General features: G+C 45.8%; 1 protein-coding gene across 1 annotated transcript in view; it reads right to left on the reverse strand.

The window, feature by feature from the left end:
• LOC140425744 (uncharacterized) overlaps positions 1-4,092 on the reverse strand; it is a 107,253-nt gene extending 103,161 nt beyond the window's left edge. The window contains exon 1 of the transcript XR_011947971.1: positions 3,965-4,092. The gene's annotated coding sequence lies outside the window, so the exon portion shown is untranslated. The remainder of the gene's footprint in view (positions 1-3,964) is intronic.
• Between the last annotated feature and the right edge of the window lie 10,234 nt (positions 4,093-14,326).

The following is a 14,326-nucleotide window of genomic DNA, read 5'->3' on the forward strand; positions in this document are numbered from 1 at the left end:
AAATAAAATACTTTAGGATTCCTTCACAAGTGAGCTGCCAGTCTGTTCTCATACTCTCTCTTTGCCTCTCTAATTTCTGTTTTCATTTCCCCCTGAACTTTCTATGTTCAGCCAATATCTCATCTGAAATCTGCATAAACTCCCTTCATTTTACTATCTATCCCTTTTGTACTTGGAACTCCGACTTTGCTAAGTCAGGCATCTGTTGTAAAAGCAGAAGAAAATAACTCTTGTGCAGGCAAACTGCAATTCACATCATGGATCGGTCATGCCCAAAGGGGCTGGCAAAAGCCGAGTGCACACACACTCACATATTGTCATCTAAGGCATGACATACTCATAATTTAAAGGACAGACATTATTCAAAATGTAAATTGAACAGAGAAACTGAGTAAAAAGGTCACTGTGTCCACAAATATGACAGCTGAACATCAGGTGACACAACTGTGTTGATTCTGGAACCCAGTGAGGGAATTGATTCACTATCTCACAAAGAGTAGTGCATGCAAGAACAATCAACATGGAATTAGTGTCAGTTTGAATTCAGTTATTGGTTCAAATAAAACTGTCAAACTACAGTTCTGACCATTGACACCAATGACATCAGGACACGGTAAGAAGATGTAGCACATCCTGCCAACTGTGCCAAGAAAACCGTTAAGCCCCTGTTCTCTGTAGTCATCTAAGCCAACCAGGATATGACAAGAGGGAGACGTACATTTTGCAGAGAAACTGAAGAGCAGACAACTTTCTACCTGAACATCAAACCACACAAAGAAACAACCAAAAACTAACTTCATCCCTTCAAAATAATTCCAACAAACATCTTCCACCTGGTTGTTGAAATTCCTTAACTGATATTTGACCGAAGAAGGCCTCTGATGAGATCCTCAGCCTTGAATTTCAGATTGCATCAGACAATTGATTTATGAACATTTCCATTTATCCTTAAAAGTTGCAACAGTTTGGGGGCAGCAAGTGGTTCGCACTGCTGCCGCACGGCGCTGAGGACCGCGTGGGGTTTTCACATTCTCTCCGTGCCCACAACATAGAAATGTGCAGGGGAGGTGGATTAGCTAAGCTAAACTGCCCCTTAATTGGAAATTTATTTTTAAAAAGTTGCAAGTTTAACTTAGGAGTCATAGTTTGAGGATAAGGGGTAAACCTTTTAGGACTGAGGTGGGGAGAAAATTCTTCACCCAGAGAGTGGTGAATCTGTGGAATTCGCTACCACAGAAAGTAGTTGAGGTCAAAACATTGTGTAATTTCAAGAAGGAATTAGATATTGCTCTTGGGCTAAAGGGATCAAGGTATATGGGGGAAGGCGGGATCAGGGTATTGAACTTGATGATCAGCCATGATCATAATGAATGGCAGAGCAGGCTCGGAGAGCCGAATGGCCTCCTCCTGCTTCTATTTTCTTTGTTTCTAATTGTTTATTTTGGGGTTATTTAGTGATTTTAAAAAAATCATTACAACAAGTTCCTGAAAGTCTGCTACCACAATTACCTGACCACACACTTAGAGTGCTGAAACATATTCATCCACCATTCCTATTCTTTAAGTTTGTTGATCATAGGCAGTTTAAAAGAGAACAAGCGTTGTCATCTATTCCCTTTCTGCCTGACTGTGACAATATATAAATATTTGTTCAGACACACACTCTTGGGTTAATTTTGACTATCACATACTGTACACTATTGTTGATCGGGACCCTCACTCCAATTGATAGATATGCACAACAACTTTAATTTTGAATGAAATCACTTCTTTATTAAAAAATATAAATATCCCAATGCTAATCACTACTACAAGTGAGGTTCTATCATACACTTTATCAAAAGCACACAAATTATTCCACCTTCCTGTACTACCACTATAAGTTCATAACCATAGATTAGACTGCTAATACTTATTTAATAACTTTTAGTGGACCTGTGGAGATTTCACCACCCACTAGCACTGGCCGGGCACAAGCAGGGATTAGACTCCGTCTTCAAACTGAAGGCTTGAGGTCTTCTTCTGCGATTGTTCTTCCTCGTGGTTGTGGTGATATATATAGGCATAACGATGTATACAGTTGGACCAGCAAATATGTTCATTTTGTTAAACTATCTTATTAGTCAAAGAACTAGATGTTCTGTGTTCATCTATACCATGGCCACAACACAGAACATAACAGTGGTTTCACATATCTTAATCACTTCTGCGTTAGTATCTGTATCTTTATTGGAACTGTGTGTTCGATCGCCTATATGCATTCCTACATGTAACGGAAGACCACCTCCCCTTTAATTGGACAGACCATAGCAAATGCTAATGTTCATGGCCAGCTATATTTCACACCCGCTTATCCCTCACCCTTCCTCTTCCCGGGTGATCATTTCCAGATCTCGATTCCAACTCTCGCACCTGGCACCTTTTGTTGATAATGATCGATCTCACAGTCAGGGGCCACCATCTGCTGTCCGATTTCCTGTTTAAGAATCTGCACTCTCAGCTCTTAATGTTTCTTTTGTTTCTTCAGTGTCTCTGTTACTTGGCTGCACTTCCCAGCAAGCCTTTTATTTGGCCATATTTCCTAGCAGACTTTTGGCCAGGGCTGTATTATTGCACAATAACCTCCATTATGAGATCGTAATCTACTGATAATTTGTACTAAATATCGTGTTATCTAATGGTTTGAAATAATCAACAAATAAAATCATTATTTAGTGCTAAAACATGAATGGTTACTTGATGTGAACTGTAAGATTATTAGGTTACTACCAGAATATTAATTATTTAAAATCCAACTTTACTGTAAAAAATTAACAGCTAACCTTGTAATATATTAGCAAGTCTTTATTAGTCAATCATCTTTTTGAATAGTAACATGGGAAAGTCTAGAAATAGGGCACAGTATAGAGAAGATGCCAAGGTAGAGGAATTCTGGGAGTTTATTTCAAGTTTTGGCTGTTTACTATAGCAAAAAGCTGGGACTTTGAGGTTGTCTGAGAAACGTATGGAATGTCTCTCTCTCTCTCTCTCTATGAGATAAGAAAGCAGGAGATGGAAAGACATTGAGATAGACAATTACATACAAAGGGAGAGAAAGTGAGAGAGCCATGAAGGCTAACACACCAGCTTTGAGAGAAACCATTCATGAGCTCTGCTGATTTTGACATGGTTAGTATAATCCATGTTAAATTGTAAATCACTACCCACATTTATTGACTTATTTTATCGAGAACTTAATAAACTTGCCCTGACTCTCAGTATAACTGATACGCAACAAAGCCTTGTAGCCAAGTCTGTTCTTGTCTTGAAGGCATGCCACCCCCACCCTGCCAAATCATTATAAAACTAAAGAAGTTTGAATTAAGTGTGTACACTGTGCTCAGAAATTAAGCCAATTTTATTTCATTCGTTATCTTCCTGAAATCTGGAGCTTCATTAAAAAGAGCAAATAAATAATTAATCACAGTGCAATTGTGATAAATGTGAGCAAGTAAAGAAACTAGATATCATATAAACTTTCAATTACATGTGATGAAAATAGAATCATAAATCAATAACGGAATAAAACTTTTAGATGGTAAAAATTGTCCTTTGAGAAAATATATATTTGTATGCCTAAGTCCCAGTTATGCTCTGACTTGCCATAACTTGTTTTTCTTATTCCAGGTACCTGGAGTTCAGCTGCGACGACCATAATGCATATGGTACAACATAGGTCGCAGGATCCAACTGCAAAGGAGACATATAAATAGTATCATGTCATGACTCTTATTGAACTAAAGCAAGACATGAAGATGAAAGAGATCCATTTTCTTTCTGTCTCAGTCAGCATTACAATATAAAAGTGTAAAATCCTTAATCATCTCATTTCTGCTATTATAACATCAGTGTCAGAAGATTGTCAAAAGGAAATACTAAATCAGAGATCAAAACTGGAGCGATAGAATAAAAGACAGCTACATACAATCTTATCTGAAACATTTCTGCAAACAGACTTGTCTCGCAGTTGAACCATTGCGATCCTCAGGCGAGTAGACTTGCTTGTCGGCCAGTTTTACACTGCTGGAGAGTTATTGATACAGATTGTTCAACAGAATTCCAATCTTCTAATGTGGAACTAATTAAAATTCTGTTAGATGGGAGTGCAATTATTCTTGTCAGCAGAGAGGTTCAGATGCACGACACAGCTGCTGCAGCAATTAAAGAAAGAAGTCACAGAAAGGAAAATTAACCACATGGTCCGTTGTTTGGTATCTTTTCAAATGCGCATCAGACCTGTCACCTGTTGTTTTCCATTATATCAACATTTTTTGATGTTATTGCATATAGATTTTGGAGCATATTTATGATGAATCCAATTACTACTGTAATTGCATTCTGGTTAAATATGAATCAGAATAAAGCTGACATATGTTTGTGAGTTTTCTGATGTCATTCAGAAGGCAGACACTTTAAACTAATGCTGTTGCCTCAGGGTTAATGGAGGACATTAGCTGTGTGACAAATATCATTAGCTCCTGGCCTTTTTATCATATTAGTGGGGTTATATTAATTGAGGCTTCATAAATGAAGGGTATACGGTACCAATTCTTTAGATATGCATGCTTACATCTGCATTGCTTTAGTTGAGATCCCGAAATTATGAAGAATATTAGGCTGCATGTTTGCTTTTGATAAATAATGAACAATTTTAGCAGGGGAATTAGATAGAAAACTTTTGGCACACTTCCATTTAAACACAGAGGGCTATATTCTCCGTTGCCCGACGTCGATATTGTAATCGGCAATCGGGCGGAGAATGGGCTTCGATGCCCAAATCGGGGCAGACGCCGGTTGGACGCCGGTCAGCCTTGCTCCGTCCCCTCTGAAATGGCGTCATCGCATCGTGCTGCACGCTGTTGCAACGTTATTGGCACGTCATCGACAGGCCCTCCCGCGATGCTCCATCCCCGATGGGCTGAGTTCCTGACCACGCGGGGCAGGTGTGGTATTAGCGGTCTGGAACCCAGTGCAGCAGCTGCAGACTGTGTCCAACCCCACCACACTCAGCCGGAATCCATGCCACTGGCCGGTGGCGCTTCCGCGATGGCTGGGGGGACTGGTGGGTGGTGGCCAGGAGATGGCCAGGGGGTGGCCTTTGGGGTTGTGGATGGCAGGTCGGGTCCGCGCACGGTCGGTGCGACCACTGCAGGTCATCGCCGCACACGATCGCGGCCAGGGACCCGCTCATTCTCTGGCTGTTTGCTGCGCGGGAGCCGAGAGTTTCACCCGGCGCCGCTGCTAGCCCCTCACTGGCCCCGGAATAGGTGAGAACACGACGCCGATTTTTGGGTCACAAAACGCCCCGGAATTCTCCGTTTGAACCGGCACTTCGCCGCTGAAACGGAGAATCCAGCCTCCCGTTTTTCAATTTTCATCATTAGGCAGGCTACATTTGTAACAAATTTACTGATCATCCTGTCATCAAAATGCCTGAAGTGTAGTTAAAATGTGAATCAAAATCTTAGCAGGTATGTCAACACAGCCATACTATGCAGGAATGTCTCATGTGGAATCGGATAGTTACACCAGAATTCACCTGTAATTTCTGTAACTCCCTGCATGGGCAACAAGAAAACCCTAGAGAGTATGATAGCATTGTGGTTATTGTACTGGACCACCAGTCCATGGGGCATCAGTGTAAATTGCACCATCAATTTAATAAATTTATGGGTACAAACAAGTTCACTTGATTCACTCGCATCCTTCAGGAAAGGCAACCTGAGACTAACTTGTTCCAGCCTACGTGTGACTCTAGTTCCATAGTATATGGTTGACTCATAGTGCCTTCTGAAGTAGCCCAGCAAGCAAATCAGTTATAAACAATCGCTGTAGAAATACCAACATCAGTTCAGTTTGTTAAATTAAGGCAAGACCCGTCATTCTCAGCCCAATCAGCCTTGTAGAATTCTCACCAACATTTGGGAACTGGTGTCCAAAGTGTGAGAGCTGGTCCACAGATGAATTAAGCAAGAGCCTGATATATGCTCATTTGCAGACTCATTTCTACCAGTCAGCACCCCTAGGCTCCTGTAGCCACCTAAATTGGCCGACTCCCGATTTAAAATGGCGAACGGCAAAGGCTGAAGGGAAATTCAGCCAACACAGGCAGAAACCAGCAGGTGCAGGTTTGCTGTGTATTCAACTCTGCAAAAGCCCAGACAGCATCGATACCAGCGACCATCAGCAGAATAATGTCACAGCCATCTACATACTAATGAGCAATCCCCAGGAACAATAGCAACATTTGGGACACACAAAACAAAGCCAGACTCCCCAGCGCCAGCAGGAGCCAACACAAAAGAGGTTAGCGAACACCTCAAGACCGCCCATCAATCAGGGAACTGCTCCAGTATTGGAGAAATCGAACCAAGCGATTGGAACGAAGTCCAATCACCCAGAACCAGGTACAGGATCCGCCCCGAAAGGCGGGAAGCCCCTGGGGACTATAAAGTTAAGCCCCAAATTCAACTTGCTCTCTTCCTCCTGCCCGGGTCACCCAGCAACGCGAACCAACCTTGACCATGACCGGTGCAGTGACCGCCGAAAGACCGTAAGTCTTAATTCAACGCTCGCTACGAGATAGGCGCTCCTAGCTACCAATCCGTACCAACTTGGAATCCCGCAGACTCAGAACCCGAACGAAAGGCCATTTGTTCCCCTGACCTGGTGGGCCACTCCGAATTTAAGTATAGGCCTGTTAGTTGTAGAACTAGCTTAGACGTAGAATTTGTGCATGAGTAGCGATTACTGTGTGTAATAAATGTGCTTTGATTTGAATCTTACTAATCGGTGTATTGAGTTATTGATCATTACTTGAATCTCGTGGCGGTATCATAAAGATACCTGGCGACTCGAGAGCAAAGGTAATAAAACAGAGCAATTGAACCAACCGAAAAGTTAGCAACATTATTTGGTGACTCCGCCGGGACCCGATCTAGAAGTGGCTTAACCACTCCGGCAGAACCCAGAATTTGAATTAGAGATCCAATTGGGAACAGAAAACCACAAGCGTTCAAGCAGTTCTGATCAATCCTCATAATTCGGAAGTGTGTGTATGCATGCGTAACTAACAGAGCGATAAGGTAAAACTGATAGATTTTTTGTTGCGACAAAACTGTTGGGAGTTTGTATTTCGGAAAGTAGCGAAAGCCGTACCCGTATTTACAGCACCGCCTTAATACCCCTGTCCCAAATTTGAAGAACAGTATTCGGATAGGAAAGATGGCAATGCAGGCAATGCAACGCCTCATGAACCCCGAGGATTTTGCGGTCGCAGCGACCAGCAGCAGTAGAGTAGGACAGTGTCCTGTATGGGAAGAGGAGATCAGGAAATATCTCAAAGGGAAGGAATGGCCCCTTTGGAGTGACTTCTGTGACAATGAGGAATCAGGCCCCCGGGAGTATAGGACATACTTGGTGGGAGAACCTGAGTGAGATTCACACGGAATCTCCTCCGGAAAGAGGTAGAAGGCATACATCGAATGAGTAAGGTCGATGTAAGTGAGGTAGAAAGAGTTAAGGAGGAAGTTGGCAGCAAAAGATGGAGAGGTGTAGGATGCCAAGAGAGCACACCAGTCTTGTCTGGCGCACTTAAGCAGCTTGCAGTCCCAGTATGAAAAGGCCTATCAGGACACGCAACGTGCAGTCCTGGTACGAGAAGAAACCAAGAAGCAGGTAGAGGCATTGCAGAGGCAGTGTAGTGACCTGAAGGCAGCGTTAAGAGCACTCCATGCTGCCACCACGGAGCAAAGACAAAGCTCACTAGACCACGCAAAGTGCTGGAAGCAGATTGCAGAGCTGCAATCTTTGCTTTCAGTCCAAAAAGGATTCCAGGAAACCTTTGGAGCAAAATTAGATAAGGAAGACGGCCCAGAGTGTGAAGAATTAAATAAAACAGTGCAGAGATATGTTCAGGGAACATGTGTGCAGGGAAAGCCACAGAAGAGGAAAGCGCCCCAACCCCCCACAGAGCAGATAGTTCAGGCTCCAATGAACCCAATAACCACCCACCGCACAGTCATATTGGACGACGCGGAATTTCTATACACCACCCCCTTAACAGTGACCCAATTACGGGACGCGTGCGATAAGATCACACCATTCCTCCCCACCTCAGACCCCCATCATTTCTTTGCCTAAAACAGCAGGCCACCATGTACGGCCTGGATGAGCGAGAGCATGTAAAGCTCACAGTTTTAAGTTTAGACCCTTCAGTCGTAGCAGCCCTTCCCGACCCACAGAATGTAGGAGGAGGCACCCTTGCAGAAATGCATACCGCGATCCTGGATGCGATCGGGTATAACCGGGGTGGCCCCGTAGATGGCCTCAACAAATGTAGGCAAAAGAAAACCGAGCACCCCACAGCGTTTGCTGGACGCCTGTGGATCCATTTTGCAGCAGTTTTTGGAGACGTAGACCGTGCCCATTTGTCCCCAGGCAACATGGCCAAATGGACCCGCACCCTTATCTCCCATGCCACAGAAACAGGACAAAAAGCTTGCCCGAATTATGATCCCTCAGAGGAGGCTCATAACGAAAAATGGGTTGTAAAAAGATTGTCCCGCGCCTGGGAGCAGTGTGTACAAAGCAAACCTGCAGTTAAAAATCCCGAAGAAAAGCAGGCCGGCGCAGATATACAAGCAGTTACAACACACCAGAACCCTGCATGGGTGAATGAAGGAAAGAACAGCCCCCCACCCAAGTCACAGGAGTGTTACAACTGTGGACAGTTAGGACAATTTGCAAGAGAGTGCAATGCCCCTAGAAAGCCACAGAGAGCCCAGCAGACGGGCACTCTGAGTAAGAAGAAGACAGAAGATAGTGTTAGCACCCGTTCGGATCAGACGGACCTGACCGGAATGGACTGACGGTGTTCAGGCTCCCCCAGTTGGGTCTGCGACACATTTTGGGATAGGTCCGGACGACCGGTAGTTGCAGCGAAAATTTGGGGACAGCCCATCGAATTTCTATGGGACACAGAAGAGTCCCGCACCACAATAAATTCCTCCACCATGTTTCAAAAGGACACGTGGCCCACTACAGCCACCATCACCCTCAGCGGCTTTACAGGCCACTCACAGCAGGGACACATCACAGCCCCTGTATCCATTCAAATCGGCAACATCACCACCAAGCACCCCGTGGTTTTAGTTGACCTGCCCCACACAGCAGAACACATTCTAGGAATAGACTTCATGAATTCCCACAATCTTTCATTTGATCCAGTCAACCAGTGTGTCTGGAAAATGGCAAAATCCGCAAGAGCCCCAACATACGCTCAACATAGGAAATACGTGAACAAAATTAGCGCAGTAGGTGAATTATGGTTCAACCCGACCACGCTTAGTACGGACAAGCAGGTTAGGGCAGTTTTACAAAAGAACAGGACAGCATTTGCGATCCGCAAACACGACTGTGGACGGATGACTGGTTCCGTGCAAATCACAGGACCTGACCCTAGACCCCCAAAACAGTATGGATTTCCCCAAGAGGCAGAGGGAGAAATTGCAAAGGTAATCAAAAGCTTATTAGAGCAGGGCGTACTTAGATCAGTAGCCTCCACTAATAATGCCCCGATTTAGCCAGTGAGAAAGCCCGATGGATCATGGCAACTGACCATCGATTACCGGGAACGCACCAAGATCACCCCCGTAGCAGCCCCCACAGTAGCCACAAGTCCCGAGACCATGCTCAAGCAGGGACTCAATTCCCGATTCTTTACGGTTTTGGATGTCAGTAATGGATTCTGATCCATTCCATTGGCAAAGGCGTGCCAGTACAAATTTGCCTTCACTTTTAAAAATCAGCAGTACACGTGGACATGCCTGCCACAAGGATTCCACAACTCCCCCTCCATTTTCCACCGACAGCTGGCAAATGGTTGAGCCAAATTCTCTCGCCCCGAATGTCTCGTCCAGTACGTAGACAGACACCAAGTAAGAGCACATCGAGCTTCTGTCCGAACTCCTGGAACTTTTACACTCAATTGGTTGTAAAGTTAACCCGAAAAAGGCCCAGATTTTGGAAGATAAGGTGATATATTTGGGAACAATTATCACACATGGTAAACGCGAGATCGAGCATAAAAGGATTGACTCGATTGCTAAATTGCCCCTTCCCCAGAACGTTTCAGCCCTCTGGTCGTTTTTAGGACTGGTTGGCTACTGCCGAAACCACATTGACGGTTTCGCCAGCAAGGCAGCACCCCTCTCAGACCTCCTAAAGAAAGGAGCCCCTTGGGAATGGCTTCCGCACCATACGGATGCTGTGGACTCTTTAAAACAGGCACTCATAGCAGCCCCCGCACTACAAGTTCCAGACCTGCTTTCCCCTTACGCGAGAGGTAGCAACCACAGACCGCACCCTTTCGGCCGTGCTCCTCCAGGAACGGCACGAACAGTTAAGGCCCGTAGCTTACGCCTCCAGAATTTTAGATGCTGTGCAGCAGGGATTTTCAGCCTGTGAGAGGCACCTGCTCGCAGTATTTTGGGCAGTTCAGTATTTTTCGTACATTACCGGACTGAACCCCATCACAATCCTCACAGAACCCCCCCCCCCCCCCACCCAACTTTTACTGGACGGACGACTTAAGGATGGTACAGTCAGTCAGATTAGAGCAGCTAGATGGACCCTTCTCTTGCAGGGACGGGACATCACTGTGAAACGGACAAAGACCCACACTTTTTTAGCCGACAACCTACAGTACCCCGGAACCCCCCATGAATGTGAAATTTTCTCTCCACATCCCAACACAGGCCCCTTTATTGCAAAAACCCCCTCCCAGAAAGATAGTTAGTTCAACCCAGAGCCCCAAGCACACAGCCACGTGCGAGCCCATAAAGATATATGTGAATGGATCTTCCACAGTATTGGAAGGGAAGCGCATAACAGGATGCGGTATATATGTTGAGGATGCGCAGGGACGTGCCCTAGAGGAAATATCATTTAAACTTCCAGGCCACTTAGGTGCGCAGGCAGCAGAGCGCGCGGCCATTGCGTATATAGTGGAACACCCAGATTCCTTCCCCGGCCCATCAGACATATACTCGGACAGCCTTTATGTGTGCAACAGCCTTACGGAATTCCTGCCCCTGTGGAAAGCAAGAGGATTTGTTTCCGCAGACGGAAAACCATTCCCCTCAGCCCCATTACTCAGTCACATCTTAGAGAGAGCACAGAACAGGACTTTTGGGATAGTCAAAGTTCAAAGTTACCATCGTTCCTCCTCCCCTGGAAATGTAAAAGCCGACGCACTGGCTAAAGCAGGTTCCAGGCACGGATATTTTTGGACACCCCCCGAAAGCGCACCAGTGAATACAGTTCAAGTCTTGCAGACGAAGATCGAGGATTTAGTGCAGGCCCAGAAGCAGGACAGCAATCTCAGGGAGATTTTAAAAGGAAACTATCCAGCACCCTACGAGAGGTTTAAAAATGCTCTGACCTCACATGACGGTGTGGTGTTAAAAGACACCCTTTATGTGGTTCCTGAACAGGACAGGAATCAACTGATTTGTTTATTCCAGTGACGTTCATGGACATCGGGGAATCGATCCCACTACAGCCCACCTCAGGCAGCTCTTGGTGGCCGAGTTTAAAAGAAGATGTTACTCACTACATTGAGAATTGTCTTATCTGCGGCCAGAACAATCCGGACAGATACGCAAAGAAGGCTCAGGTTAGTCACACCCGCCCCGTTAATGACCCCTAGACTAACCTCCAGATTTATTTTATAGGACCATTTCCCCCTTGCAGGAATGGTTATAAATATGTACTCGTGGTGATAGACACGTTTACAAAATGGGTGGAAGCATTCCCATCCAGAACTAACACGGCAAGGACCACAGCCAAGATTTTGACCCACCACATCTTTACAAGATGGGGACTCCCCCACAGCATTGAATCCGACCATGATTCCCATTTTACGGGACGTATCATGAAGATGTCCTCACGATATTTGGCATTACCCAAAAATTCCACATCGCATATCACCCACAGTCGAGTGGTATCGTGGAGCGCATGAATCGGACCCTAAAATCCACCCTCAGAAAAATGGTCCAGCACAACAACACCACTTGGGACTCAGTCCTCCCTTTTGCGCTGATGTTTTTGCGAAACACAGTTTCAACTTCTACAGGTTACACCCCACACACTCTCATGACCGGACGCCCCATGAAAGGCACAACATTTTTATTAGGTTTAGACTTGACCAGCCCCAAAGTGATGGCCCTTACACAGGAGAACGCAGTCAAACATTTAGTGGAGAATGTTAAAACGGCTCAACTAGCAGCCACAGTGAAATTGGGCACAAGAAAGAAACAGAGCAAGGCGACTGAGTTCAGTGGGGCTGGTTTAGCTCACTGGGCTAAATCGCTGGCTTTTAAAGCAGACCAAGGCAGGCCAGCATCACGGTTCAATTCCCGTACCAGCCTCCCTGAACAGGCGCCGGAATGTGGCGACTAGGGGCTTTTCACAGTAACTTCATTGAAGCCTACTCGTGACAATAAGCGATTTTCATTTTCATTTCATTTTCAGTGTCGGACAGCAAGTCATGCTCTCCGTATACAACCCCAGCACATTCCTGCCACCTAAGTACTCAGGTCCGTACTCCATTGCGGACAATATAAGCCCTTCTGTCTACAAAATAAAGTATCCCAACTGCGTGGTTCCATATCAACCAGATGAAGGCATATGGAACACAGTCTAACCACGCACACCACGTCATGCTCGACGCAGCACACCACACCCCGCCCACAGCCAACGTAACCCTACCATCCCCCAACACGTCCAGCCCAGCCACGGACTCGACCTCGACTCCACCCTCGAAATATACACTCCGCCACGGAACGCCCACAGACTGCAGCTACAGAGACAGCGACTGTGACTTGGACGATAGCCACAGCACGCCTCCCTACTATCCCCATGCAACAGGACCCACACCCAGTGAATCTGACCACGATTCGAGTGATCCCTTCACAATCACTTTCCTGCACAAACCCCCACCGACCACCGACCTACCATGACGACCCCGATTCCGTCCCCACACAACTGGACACCACCTATTGGCACAGAGATAATTCGTACAGACTTGTCCGGAATGACAAGAGCGATCCAAGATCATACCAAGCAGTCCTATCAGCCCTGATACATTCGAGAGTTTGGCATCCGGGGGAAGATGACGACCTTGAGTCTGACTCCCAAAACAAAAACCCCTTTGCGACCCTGTTCGCAACCGATAACTGAGGTGTCCAGATGATGTTTCAAAAGGATCCGCTTGGGAGAAAACTGTATCCTTTCTGATGGAACCTGCAGCATGTTTTATGTTGTTTGTATTGTATTGTTAAATGTTGTATGTCAGACCGGAAAAAAAGATTTCCACCGCCCCACGCCATTTTGGCCGAAACCTCTGAGGACTTGCCTACAGAGACTTGCTACTGTCCCAGACGCCAGTTCAGAGGAACTCATCTGTCGACAGACGCCCGTTCGTAACTGCCCTTCTGGTTCGAAGGTAGAACCAATACGGCAGCCCCCCACGATGACTACATTTCTTGCCCGTTCTTGTCGGTTGCTCAGGCAGTGGAGAAACGGCATTGGGACCCGCCCTGCCTGGGAACCCCCCCTCTGGTCAGCTACGCTCGGGTAGGGGAGACACAGCATTGGTCGCCGTCCTACCCGGGGACTCCATCCAACTCTTACCCGTCGCGGCCCATACGCACCTCATTTTGGAAAGTTTTAGTTCAAAAAGTTTTGTTTTGTTTCAGGTAACCCTTAGGTTGCCAACCATATGCTATTTACATCCTCAAACATTTGGATGGTAAATCGCACAGTCTGCGAGACGGCTCGCACTGTTTCAGTATTTTTCAGTGTGTCTTGTCCTGAAATTCGGTTTTTGAAGAAAAAAAAATGAGGGAGTCACACATAGTGACCAATTATAAAGGGAGTAATTGGCACTAAAGGACAGACAGGCTATCATACGAGATGTTAAACCAAGATAGTAACAGACACTATGCTTGTTTCCACAGAACTCCAGAAGCTCCAGGACAGGAGAAGAGAAGAGAAGAGAAGTGAAAGAAGAAGAACCATGAGGACATCCTCCGCGTGGTTCGCGTAATAATGGACATTTGGTTGCGCGTGAACGCGAACCGCATTACCTCAAGCCCCCAGCTGTTAATGATTCACTTCCCCACAGTTCCCAGAGCCCAGTCACCAGCGACACCACACCATCTTGGTGTGACAGGTTTATAACATGGTATTCCTTGTCCTACGTGATAGAATCCCTATTGGTATT

This window comes from Scyliorhinus torazame, chromosome 6 (genome assembly GCF_047496885.1).
Source record: "Scyliorhinus torazame isolate Kashiwa2021f chromosome 6, sScyTor2.1, whole genome shotgun sequence".
NCBI classification, from domain to species: domain Eukaryota; kingdom Metazoa; phylum Chordata; class Chondrichthyes; order Carcharhiniformes; family Scyliorhinidae; genus Scyliorhinus; species Scyliorhinus torazame.